The 12,286-nt window shown below is 39.9% G+C and overlaps 1 protein-coding gene across 4 annotated transcripts in view; it reads right to left on the bottom strand.

Annotated features, from left to right (window-relative positions):
- SGCZ (sarcoglycan zeta) overlaps nt 1-12,286 on the bottom strand; it is a 6,780,780-nt gene that overhangs the window by 176,310 nt on the left and 6,592,184 nt on the right. The gene's annotated exons all lie outside the window — the stretch shown is intronic.

The following is a 12,286-nucleotide window of genomic DNA, read 5'->3' as shown; positions in this document are numbered from 1 at the left end:
ACTGCAATAAGATTATTAAAAGGAAATAATACAAGCAAAGAAAATCTTTTTGGACAGAGAATTGATGTGGGTCCTTGCTCCTCAAAGCAGATCTTTGAGTTAGTCAAAGAACTTTGCCAGGACCAAGCGGCTCCTCTGACATTTCCACTCAGCCTTTTGCAGATAAACTAGTTACATGCTTTACAGGCAAGATTGGAAAAATCAGGGCAGAACATAAACCCAAACAAAAGAGTGTTATAAGGCCTTACTGAACCCACTAAGCCCCCACTGGGTACTAAATGGCTGAGTTTACAGAACTAAGCCACTCTGATGCTCTCCATTGTGTGACCTCTGCAGCAAAGAATTCAGGGTCTTATGACGTTGTACCTCCTAAAATAACAGAGAAAATAGGACTAATCTATAAGGATCATATTCTAGCTATCTTTAATGCTTTGTTATTCGCTAGGGTTGTTCCTACAACCTAGAAATAATCAGTGATTCAGCATCTACTGAAACCTTCATTAGAGCCATTTGAGCTTTCAAACTATACCCTGATCTTACAAATACCCTTCCCTTTTAAAAAAAATTGATATTGTGCTTTTCTCACAATTCCAAAATGCTGTTGAAGCAGGAAATGTGCTGCACAATGTCCATCTTGGTTTTAGATGTATAAGTAGCATGGTATTGGTCAGCTTTTCAGTCATAGACCACCTCCGGTTTAAGGCTGATAAGAATGAAACAGGGCCTCTAATCCTGTTGGTATTTTTAGCGGCCTTTGAAACAAACTGTCAACCATCAGATTCTGCTGGTGAGGATGTATGACTTGGGCATGCAGGGCACTGTGTGGAACTGGATCAAATCCTTCTAACATAACTGCACCCAGCAAATTAGGCTTTGCTCGTCTTTTCCACCATCATATACACTAGATTGCAGATTGCGTCAGGAATCTGTGTTATCCTGCTCCTGTTCAATCTGTACCTTCAACCACATATGCACGTTCTACAACAGAGTGAGGTATCTTACTTTACTTATTCTGATAATACTCAGAGACTGGTGGATCAAGAATAAGGGGCATTTCTCAAGTGAGATCAAGAAGTGGCTGGTGTCAATTAAGGCCTGCATGGACATGAACTATCTAAAGGTTTATCCAGACAAAAGTGAGATCTTAATTACAAATGATGTCTAATTCTTGGACTCCAGCCTGTTGGCCTTATTCTTTTGAAAATTGCCCTAGTACAAGCTCAGAGGTGAATAATCTGGGCAATAACAACACAAATGTATTGCTGTACACGCAGGTTACAGCAGTAGGAAAATCCTGCTACTTTACCATCTGGAAATTAAAGAAAGTGTCCCTATTAGGTGTTTTCTACTAAGGTGTTAGTATGTAATGACATGGTCGCTTCATGTCTGGATTTTAGTGATGCCCTATATCTGGGTCTTCCAGATGATGGCATTGCTGAGCTTCAAAAATACAGTGGTAAGTCTTCTCTCTGGTGATGTATTCCCTACATTGGCTGACAGTGAAAAATGTTATCATTTTTAAAAGCATGTGTATAGATGACTTAAAGACCAGAGAGCAACTCCACTTGCAATAACGTTTACCAATCCAAGGTGCATTCCACCAGACTACAGTTGGACAGAAGATTGAACATACCAGCATTCAGGAAGGAGAAATCGAGCCGTCGCTCCTTCTAGGTGCAGGCAATTAGACTGGAATTCATTACCGTCCAATTTACAGAGGGAAAAAAGTCTACTTGTGTTTAGTGAATGATTAAAAACCCATCTTCTTTTTCTACAGTCAAGATTACAGCACCTTAGATTTCTTGTGTCCTTCATTTCAACATTGAATAGCACTGAGTTACCAGCTGGATGATTGTTGTGCTTAACAAAAAACCCTCCTAACATACCATAACATAGCATAACGCAATTGTGGTTGAGGCAATATAATCTTTCCAGATGGAGGGCTTGAGGACTGCAAGTGTGTTAGTCAGTTCTTCCAAAGTAACTGCCCTACATTCAGTCCAATTTTATATATTGGAAGCATTAAACTGTGTGATATCTGTGGTGGGTGTGGAGTTGCCAATGTGTTGCCTCATCTTGTTTCTGTAGGGGGGCAATCAATTGATAGGGGGCTATGAGTCACAGGGGTGTATTACCTTAGTATGCATATGTAGTGTTAGTGGGCTTATGTAGAGACAGATAAATAGAAACACAGCAAGCAATCGCAAATGCAGCCATTGCGTGCACCAGATGGAAAATGCACACATCATCACTGAGAGCACATGTTTGAAAGTGTTTTATTTCAGGATAATATTTAATTTGACTGGCTTGCAATACATCTAATATAAATTAATAGGCTTAAGCCCTTCCCAGTATCATTTAACATGTCCTTAATATGCATTAGTGAAAGTTGGTCCAGATGAAATAACTTGAAAAAGATTTTGGAAAATGCTCTCATGCAATGATGTTTAGGTGTGCAAACAGGAGCTGTGTGGCTTCATGCAATGAGTTTTCTTTTTTAAATATGCTTCATAGCAGCAGTTTGTGGCAAGCTGTGAAATATGAACTATGAATTGCTAAAGAACACCATTGTGTTTGGCAGGAAGAAGATGTTACATTTATAGTTTAGCAGGACTGGCATACTCAATTGGAAAAATACTGGGCAGAACGAATGAAGTGGTATGATCTAGTCGAGGTGAAGGATTCCTTTTGAGAGGCAGCAAGACATCGTACAAAGAACTGTGAGTGGGTGTGCTGGCAGACGTGCAGGAACCTCTTCAGAGAAAGGCAAAAAGCTTTCCGAGGGCTGAGCTGAGATGGGCTATGGCAAGCTGGGATCCTATCCAGAGAGAGAGTGATTTGCAGCAAGCTGGCAAGCTGACAGAATCTAGAGTGGAGGGCGTCTCCCTGGGTTATCTGCGTGACCCCAGGTTCCTTGCCAAGTTGGACCAGAAGTATCGCCTTCTGATCTAAGTAAAACACACTAAATTTGAGGTGCGAAGGTTTGGCCAGGAGTCAGACAGGATTAGCAGATTGTTTTCATGTGTAATGCGTATTAATGTGTAAAGCAAATACAATTTCAAATGTTCATGAAGGAAGTTGCATTGATGTTGTGATTTTTTTTTCTCTCTCTCAAACTGCAATTCCTGCCAATTTCCTCAGGTGCAAGGTCAGTTGGTAAGATAATGCTTAGTGGAGTCTATTACTGTGTGTGAACATTTTGATTTAAAATATCATTTCACATTCTTATGTACACATGGCTTGTATCACATAGTGTATTTTATCTGATCAATTTTGAATCTCATTAGTATATACATTTTGAAACTTAAAACAAGCGATTTGAGTTTTCATTGCATGACTGCGCTCATTAGCACAGAGACAGAGATTTCACAGGGACTATGCCTATTTGACCATAGGTGGTAATTCATTTTACCACATGTGGTAAAACCTGAAGTAGGCTTTTAGTTGTCCTCCTCTTCTTTCTCCCCGGACATCCATCTTACCCTTTCATCTTTCCTCACTGCCATCAAATAGTGGATGTCTTCTCACTTCCTTACTCTAAATCATTGAAATACCAAAGTGCTTTTCTTTCCTGCTAATACTCTTCCATCCCCGTCTTCTCCTCCCTCTGTCTCCTTTCCTCCCTCTAATCTCTCTTTCTCTTCCACTGCTCGCAATCTTGGATCTTTCCTTTGCTCATCACATCTCTCTCACCTCACGTGCCTGTCGATTCCATCTTTACAACATACATAAAATTGGCCCTGTTCTTACCTTTCATGCCACTAAGTTTCTGTCTCCTCGCTAGTCTTTTCTTGACTCTTTTACTGCTCTGTTTTATTCTTTGGTCTTCCCCCCTCACGTCTTGCCCCTTTCAAATCAATCAAATCAATCGATAACTCTTCTGTTCTTACCGAGACTCAATTTCCTCTGCTCTTGACTCTCTGCGGTGGCTTTCTTTTGCCTCTCAGCTCAAATACAACTTCCTTTGTCTAGTGTTCAAATCTCTTCATGGTCTTGCCCCCGTTTACCTTGCTTCTCTTCTCTTATTCTATTTTCCTTCTCGGCCTCGCCCTTCTGCTGGTCTTTTTCAACTCAATGTTCCCTGTGCCCTCTGTGTACAATCGCATTTCCGTTCCTTCAAACTTCTTGCACCCCTCCAGTGGAATCTCCTTCCTCTGTCTCTGTGCTCTAACACCTCCTATCCTCTCTTTCGTTCTTCCTTAAAAACTCACTTACGTCATTAGCTCGTTAAATTGTCACTGGTCGACTCTGAACACCATTTTTTACTGTTATTTTAATGTACTGCTGATTATTCTCTGTGAAGCGCTTTGGCTAAAAGTGCTTTATAAAATACAAATACAAAAATAGTAAGAGAGTTTAGGAGTGTATAGTGTGTGTGTATACAATTACTTGTTTATATATGATATGTTTTGCACTTTGGCTGCTAGAGCATACATCAACATCGTAAAGAAGGTGTTGAGAGGTAGGTGTACCGTTCCAAATTAAGTGTAAGAAGTCCAGTATCTGGTATTGTGAAAAACTCTGGGATAAAAAGTTTGTATTCTGAGGAGAGTGTTACCACTATAAAGGGAATCCACAAATGAATTACCACAACATTAAAATACCACAAGATCAGGTGTAACTCCTCTAGAAAATGTATCTAATATCTCTCTTGCCTGTGAAAAAGTTGTTGATAGAGTTGCCTTTGGGGATTCCTTTGCCAGTGGACTGTGGTATTGCAGGGTCATAAATGGGACCAATGCAGTGTTAAAAACGTCCATTATTTATCTTGTGTAGTAGTTTGCTTTGTCCTAGCGGTGAGTGTCCCACATGTTAACAGCAGGGTTCTCATGGAGAAGTGTTCTTATAGTTAGTGGAATTTTCTCAAGCACTTTTAATTCCTGCTTACTTATGGAACGCTTGCTGTTGACGAGTTCCTGTGTGTACCAAGGTGTGGAGAGCATAAGTTTGATCTACCTAAGTTTCAATATTGCATGAGTAATTGTGATTTCAGTTAGCATGTGGTTGACTGTACTAATACGGTTTGAAAATTCTTGGAGAGTTTAGGCATGCAGGAAATTGTGATGAGTTTTACTTCTAGTGCATCCAAGGGGCAGTTCTTGTTTTGGGTTGGTCCAAAGATCAAGTGGAATGTAAGTGAGCGAGCATGGCAAAGTTGGAAGTGGAAAGTGAGGAGCTCCATTAATGTAGTTGTGGTCTGTTCCTGCAGAGTACATTTCCATGAAGTTCTTGTTGATAAAAGGGAGACCTCTGCCAGTCTACCATTTATGGTCCTTTTATTGGATGATGCAGCTTGTGTGGATGAGGACATCCAAGATGTGTGGAAGTGAAGGTTTGCCATGTCTGTGTGATAAAAAGTGGTAGGCGATGAGGCCAACAATGTCTGCTGCATGTAATACTGTAGAGTGAGCTTTGATACAGATGATACCTGAGCGTGCATGTGCGTTTTGGAAGTGGAATGTGTGCTGTTATAACGTGAATGTGGTTTGTGGGGTGGATCTGCATAGGAGCAGAGTAGTGGCTGGACATGGCATGTTTGGGAGAGGGTAGGGGTGTGAAGGGGTGAGTGAGGTGTGACACTCATGCTGCTGGCTTACCTAGGATGCATGCCCTTTGCAGGTCCTAACCAGGCAATACAGACATCACACTGTTCATGAAATGCCTTATTCACCTCAGATAATATAGGCTTAGATAAAGACTAATAGAATTCAAGAGTATTTTCCCCCAAAGAAAAGTGTTAAACCAAGACAAAATAGTACCCAAGATAAAAAAGAGTATGCACAATATTATTGAAAATCAGTCAGAGAAAAAGGTGCAAAAGAGAAAAACAAAACAAAAACAAAAAGAGCAAGAAGGCAAAATACTCTTGGACCTAAATATTTCTACCTTATCTTCCATTAATCTTCTGTCAATGTTGGAGTAACTCTGGGCCCATCTGTAACATGGCTGATCATGTTTTTCTGCTGCCTTGATATATTGTCTTAAAACGACTTTTCTCCCATACAAATATTTACTGTAACATTTTCAGTAAAGTACTTCTGCTCACTATATAATAATAATTCTTTGTTACGGGATTGACAAAAACAATGTGCCAATGAAAAATCTAATAGTACATTCTTAATCACAATAATTTAAGGTTGCCAGATTTTAACATATTTTAGCCAATTGATACAAGTAGGGCTGTTATCCTGTGCATTGCAACTAAAATAGGCTCAGGATGTTGTCCAATTTTACTGCAATATAATTAGTTTTTAATCTAGTAAATACGCAAATCCAGACTGATGTACAATAAGTTATGTATATGAATCCCTCTAAATTGGAAGGACATGGGAAAGGCAGGCACGTACCAAGACATCATTCCCTCATGATATTGGTAATGCAATGGAATGTCTGTGTTAAAAAAACATTTTTGGGGCAAAACAAGCAGACAGGTTAGAACAGGAATTGTGGAAAGTCGTTTCAAGATCAGCACTAAAACTTCAACGGCACCACCAGTGGACATTTATTTAGAACAGGGGCATAGTCAGGGTGATCTACAATGGTAGGTAATTTAAAAAATCCAAACAGGAAATAGACAGATGAAAGAGACACAGTTAGCAAGAAAACAATATTGGTTGTATACTTTACAAAGCCCTCAGAATGGCGTTAACAGTAGGGACGAGCAGCATATTTTAGGGTGCATTTGAGACATGTAATGGTGGCACTCTAGCCTTTTCTTTTTTTCTGGGACTTGGTACCAGAGCAGAAGATAGATCTGATGTTAACACTGTGTTATCGAACCCGTCATAATAGATGCAAAATGTTATGTTCAGTAGAGATGCAATATTTTAATTCACTGTATTGCACTCATTTATTTTACTTTTTTAGTCATAACATATGCCCATGGGTACACCGTAAATATGTGCAAGATATATGTTTTTTTTCAGTCTGCCACTACAATTTCATATGTGGAGCAGGTGGGATCAGGCATAACAGGCATTATTCCCCCAGACACACAGTCTGTCGTTTATGTTTTCCACGGGAGACAACAGGATGGAAAATATACATTTGCAGACAGCTTCATCACGGATGTGAATTGCAGAAAAGACATGCTCCTTTAATTACTTGAATCCTTTTTATTTAGTGTGAATTTCCAGCATTCTCTGAGTCATTGCAAATGCCTGTTTGTATATTAGAAATATAGGCGATAATTCAATGGCACTAATTATCCCAATACATTGTAGCAGGGAGAAGGCACGATTCCTGTAGACACACAGTCTTCCTTCTATGTCCTTCAGGTGCAACGTGACGCCGCAAGCGTGAGTTTGAATAAATACATTGTCAGAGAGTCTTCTCGTTGAAATGCAGACAGATTGTTTCAGCAGCGGTCCCCAGAAGAAATAGATGTCCTAAGGGCATCGACTAAATCACAGCTCAAAGCAGGTAAGTGCTGGGAAGCCCTCTCATTTGCTAATTGATGTTGGGTCTTGAGCTGATATGTTAATTCTTGGGTACTCTTCCAGTACACAACAGACAAAAAAGCTCGTGAAAGGGAGAGCACTCACAGCTTCGACTACTAAGTCTGGAAGCAGGTAAGCACATAGATGTTATGGCAAGATAGGAAAGCTTTATATCCTGCTTGCTTGATAAGCTTAAATGCTATATTTGCTATTTTTCTCATTATGTGACAGGTGAAGGCTCATGAAAACCCCTTATCTGGGTCCGCCATAAGTGAAAGACATCCATTATAAACCCTCCCGAATGCTTAGAAACAGAACAGAAATGCACAGTACGCTGTTCTTTTGGGGACAAATCAGAGGAACATGAGAACGGCACTGGCATTTCAGTAAGTGCGTTTATGTTGGCTTTTTACTACACACATACACATTTTGGTTACTGAGAAAGGTTTTTAATTATTATTGTGTTTGTAGGTAGCTTTTAGATTTCTAATTTAAGGCACGATATTGACCTGGTAGGCGTGATTTAGTGGGTACATTTAAAATCATATTTGGCATATCTTGACAATGTGATTAATTAGAATTCCTAAAGCACATTTACTTTTGCATGTGTGTTTCATTACATGTTGAGAGGGAGCTTTTTTGAAAAATTAAGAGACACAAATTATCCCTGAGGAAAAAGAGCAAGTTCTGAAGAAAACTAGACAAAAAACAGGGACATAGTTGAAACTAGAATATGGATGATCAAGTGATGCCCTTTCATGAGCCCGATTTAGAAGACATTAATTATTCTTTAGCAAATGTATTGTCTCTTCTAGTAGACTAACTGTTGATTGCTAATTTAATTTGGTTGATTTTTTATGATCATGTTAAATGGAATTATTTTGAACTGATTTTTGATTCATGATTGATCTTTTAGTTAAAGAAAATAGGTCCATGATTTGTCTCTAGGAGTTAATACATTACACTGTTATATCCATGCACTTTTACATTGCTCTTCTCAAATCTTGGGGAGCCTTTATTTGTGATATTTTTTTATTTATTTTTATTTATGTAATTGATTCATGTATGCTCTTTATGATTTAAAGAAACCAATTGTTGTTGGTTTGGTATATGGTTTATTTATGCGCATGTGATAAACTATGTGTTTTTGGAGAATGTTCTGATTTCCACAAGTTGGTATAAATGTTGATTGCATTTAAATTATGAATTTTGTTGTTGATTTTTCAAACCTTTACACATTTTATGATGTATAATGATAATTAGCCCCTGTGATAGGGTAGGTTGTGAATGGGCACACCTACCGTATGTTACATAATTTAAATTTCGTGCTACCAGTCCACCACACCATTTACTTGGCTGTCTTGGACACTCTCTAGAGTGCGGTCGAAATTATATCAATTTCAATACATAGCAGACGTGAATTCAATAAATGGAAAACCTATTTCCTTCAGTAACATTGAATCATATTCGCACAGCCTATATTTTCTCCTACGTTTAAAACATTTCCATGACATGTTTCCAATGCGGGGGTCACGAGATGCAAAGGCTCCTTTCATTGTTTTTATTTGTTTTGCTTTACAGCTGATAATTGATACTGTGCTCTTCTTGAGAGTGCTAAATACGAGAGTTTGTTTTAATATATTATCCCATTAGTTGCAAATGGTTATAGTATTACTAGAAAATGTTAATAATTTCACATATTTAACTTATATACGTATTACTTTGCCTTTGAATGTTGATAAAGTCTTTCAGACGTTAACACTTCAAGAACATGCATTAACAATAATGTCATATTGCCCTTTTCAAACACAAAACTGGTAACCATTGAAAACCGCTTTGTAAATCAGGCCCTGTGACTAATCTGGCAAAAAGAAAAAAAAACATCTGAATGTTCTGATCACACATTCATCGGTCTGTATATATATATTTTTATTTAGTCATCGATATGCACTTTCACTTTATCGTTATGTTATTTTATTTTAATTTTATTTTATTTATGTATTTATAACGCGCCGAAGCTCGCAAGCATCAGGGCGCGACAAGAACACAAGAAAAGAGGTCACAGGACTACATAAAAAAGAAAAGAGAGGGACTCAAGGGAGTCCGTGCTGAATATTTAACGAATTACCGAAAAAGTAACGTTTTCAGCTGCTTCCTAAATAGGGAGTAACTACTTTCCAGTCTAAGGGTATCTGGAAGCTCCTTCCAGAGGGCAATAGCTTTGGTGGGGAAGGCTCTCCCAAGTCCAGAAGCTTTGACTCTAGTATGGCTAACTTTGAGTAGCCCTTTTTTTGCTGATCTTAGACAACGGCTTGGTTTATACCAGTGAAATTCCTTTTTAAGGTAAGATGGGGCCGTACCGAATAGACAGCGGTGGGCTAGTGTCAGAGATTTGAATTTAATACGCTCCTCTATGGCGAGCCAGTGAAGGCCTGTTCGGTCGTGGCTGATGTGGTCACGCTTGGATTTCCCAGTGATAGATCTAACAGCGTTGTTCTGGATTATCTGGCATTGTTTAATGCAAGAGTTACTTGAACCAAGCATCAATGCATTCCCATAATCCAATCGGGACAGAATCGTGGCTCTCGAGATGGTGGTGCGATTTTTGGCGTTGAGATATGGCCTAATACGGTGTAATAATCTCTGGTAGTATTTGGCAATTAATTTTGAGGTATGAAACCTGTGCATCTGCACCTAGCGGATTTATTTTGCATTTATATAGCGCCTTATATACCATTGGTATGGTCGGAAGGCGCTGGTAGGTTGAACGCCCTTGGGAACCGAAGTTCAGGACAGTAGAGAGAGTAGGGAGAGTCAACGGCGTGTGTGCGCACCGGGTATGTGTGCAGCTGGTGCGGTATTCGTGAAATAGCTGCTTCTTAGCGGTAGGTGTGGTGGTTGAGATCAGGGTTATGTGTTCGTTCTGGCAGGATTTATCCAGACCGACTGTGTCTGCGTTAGGCCTGAGGAGAATGCCTGGCTGGGGGGTGTGTAATCAGCAGTGTTTACTTAGAATGATGGGGAGTGAGCGGGAGATGTTAGTATGAGAACAGTTATACCGAATGGTGTCATAGTATCTCTGTGTTCTAGTTGAGTGGTGATGTAAAGAAGAGAGTAAGCGTGGGGTGTGATATGATGGGTTACATGCTCTTTCAAACGTTCCCTGCATTCCAGACCATACTATGTACGTCACGCAGTTCTATATGCTCCAGTCCGTTCTATGTACTTTTATTCATTCCATGCGTCCCTGTCTGTGCTACACACTCCGGTCTGCTCAACGCACTCATGCATTCCAGTACGCCCCATGACCATAATGCTGCTATATAATGCCTTTGCACTTTGCTAATATTTGTGGCTCCACGTTACAAGATGTCTGCCATCAGCCTTACCTTTAGACATATACCTTTACTGGGTCATAGACACTATCAAGGGACTTACACTGTTATTTATACCATGTCTAACCACTCCCCCCCCATTGGTGAACAAGTGCTGTGGAAAGCGCGAAACGCGTCCATCCTGGACTGTTCATTTGGTGTCCTGCCTCTGTTGTTTCTGTCAATGGTGGCTTTTAAAATGTAAACATTTTTTGTAAACTATTAAACTCGTCATTATTTTCACTACGTTTTTCTGGCTCACTTTTTTTCATTGAACGGTGCTCCCTGGTTTTTTGTCTCATGGCCTGGAATGCGGGCTAAACTGTTTCATCTTCGATGGCAGTTTTCCTCTTCTTGGATGCACTTTTGCACCAAGACAATATTTTCCCTGGTGCTAACACCATAATACATCCTAAATTAAAATTTGATCAGATATTCACATGTGGAGAGTGTGATGAATTATATTTTGCCCTGCAGCGGTTCAAGAATGAGGAGAAGCTAAAATCCCCACTCACCCCTCACACTGCTACAAACTAAGAGTCAACACAATCATAAAGTTAAGACAGGCACAATTAAGCTGAATACATAGTATGCATTTTGTGGTAATGTGGGTGGAGGAAAGCCTACGCGCTTAAGAGGGGTCAGAATGTGAGCCAGTATTGACCCAACAGCTAAGCATAACAATCCAAAATAAAAGAAATGTCCAGACAAGATACTATAAAAATAGATACACTTTCATAAAACACACCATCTGCAAAATAACTAAATATAAAAACACACAAAACCCACATAAGCAAAGATAGCACAGTCAAAGAACACTGAGTAATACATCAGGGTTGTAAGGAAAGTAAACCACAATGTGTTTACAAAGGATATGTTTCTTGGATTAAAAAAGTTACCACACCAGTCTATAGGGCCAAAGATGGACCATGGAGGCATGTATGGGCCGATTGTACCTTGTTTAATTTCTTTGCTGGGTCAACGGCATCAAACCTGGCTTTGAGCAGTGGCTTGCGAGCAGATTAAGCACAGTTTGGGTACGGTGGATCATGTGGGCCCAAGTAGCAAGCAGGCATCAAGCAGGTTCAAATGTGGTACCTCTCAACAGCTGAAGCGTGGCTCTCAGCGATGCATGTCAGAACACTAACCATGATGTCTTTGAGGATGGGCCAGGTCAATTTGGGTTGTAACCGACGGGAAGGGTCGATGTATGATGCTCCAGCAGTTCATGTCAGCGGGTGATGGTGGCCGAAATAGTGATCCTGTTGCTCCGACGTGTGGTTCAGCCAAGCAGTAGTATCGAAGAGCTAGTCAGGTCAAGTCATGCTATAGCCCCTGATTCGAGTCAGTGAATCTCCTGCAAGTCAGGTCCAAGTGTCTAGCAGTCAATTCGAGCCTAGCAGGTGACAGGCTCAGCAAGGGCATGATGTAGCGTTGACTGGGCTCAATGTGCAAGCAATTGTGCTTGAAGGT

The sequence above is a fragment of the Ambystoma mexicanum genome, chromosome 6q (assembly GCF_040938575.1).
Source record: "Ambystoma mexicanum isolate Mex_15411 chromosome 6q, UKY_AmexF1_1, whole genome shotgun sequence".
NCBI lineage: Eukaryota > Metazoa > Chordata > Amphibia > Caudata > Ambystomatidae > Ambystoma > Ambystoma mexicanum.
This window is presented reverse-complemented; position numbering and strand designations above follow the sequence as displayed.